Raw genomic sequence first — 1,251 nt, 5'->3', positions numbered from 1 at the left:
GCCCACCCGTGTTGCCCACACCTGCCTGTGTCCTGCCTGCCTGCTTGTCACTGCACAGAAGAAGATTGTCCTGGGAGCCCTTGTGGCCAGTGCCACCAGTGCTGGCACTCAAGCCCCAAAATGCCAGTTTGAGCACTACATGTGCTCACTCATTAAATGAGTTCAGGGTTCTCAGCCTGGGCCCTGCATTACAGCCTGGCTCTGCTCCTCTCATCCCACCCACCACACTGAGCCCTACACCAGGGCCCCATAGCGGGGCCCAGTGTCCAAATGTTTAATGACTGTTAATTGTACGTGGTGCAGCGAGCAGCCACAAGCCCCAGTGGTTCCCACCACCCAACAGGTCCTCAGCAGGGCCAGCTCAGACCCTGCATGATGTGTTTGTTCCCTGCCTGGAGTGACGGTCCTTCCTGATGGGCTGCACAATCTCCTGGTGGGTGCTGGCAGTGGGGATGGCAGCACAGAGTGGCAGTTTTGCTGGTGTTGACCAGGGCCAGCGTGGTGACACAGCTCCCTGCAGCCGCTCCTCATCCCATGACACGAGTTGAGCAAGTCTCTGCTGTACCCCTGGCCTCAGCGCACCCTGTCCCTCACCCCACCCCAAGACCCCCTACGACCGGTACAGGTGGGTCCCCTTGGCTGCCCCGAGCCCAGCGCTGGCTCAGGTGCCTCTGGTGCAGCTCGCGGGTCACCAGACCCCCCGGGTGATGCTCGGGAACAGTCCCCCCGGGCACAGGGGCTGGTCGCTGCCGTCTCCCGGGTCCCATCTCAGTGGTGCTGCTACTGTGCAAATCAGTTTTAAAACAAAACTGTGCTCATTCACAATCCCAATCTCACATTCACGTACTCAGAAGCACCACCTGGCAGGTGTCCAAATAGTCCTGCCAATGTGCAAGCACCAAAACCTGGGAACTTGAGCATTTCCTAATCTGGGTGAGGCCAGTGGCTGCAATTCTTGTATACCTGTTCCTGCACTACTTCATGGTGCCTCTACACCCAGATACACCTCTTCATTTTCTGTTCATCCAGTCTTAGCATTTCTATTACAAATATATACACCCCAGCAGTCTTTAGTGTACTCCCAAGGACTTCCTGAACTAAGATCTGTAACCATAGGTTTAATAACCCTTGGTGAAATTTTACTTTTCCTTATTAATTTGTCAGATTAATTTTTAAATTTATTTATAGTTGTGGGCTTTTTTTCTTCCACAGCATTGGGTGGCAATTAATGTACTATAAATCCTGTAGGGA

Source organism: Chaetura pelagica, unplaced genomic scaffold, assembly GCF_000747805.2.
Source record: "Chaetura pelagica isolate M959 unplaced genomic scaffold, ChaPel_1.0 scaffold963, whole genome shotgun sequence".
In the NCBI taxonomy this organism is placed as follows: Eukaryota; Metazoa; Chordata; class Aves; order Apodiformes; family Apodidae; genus Chaetura; species Chaetura pelagica.
This window is presented reverse-complemented; position numbering follows the sequence as displayed.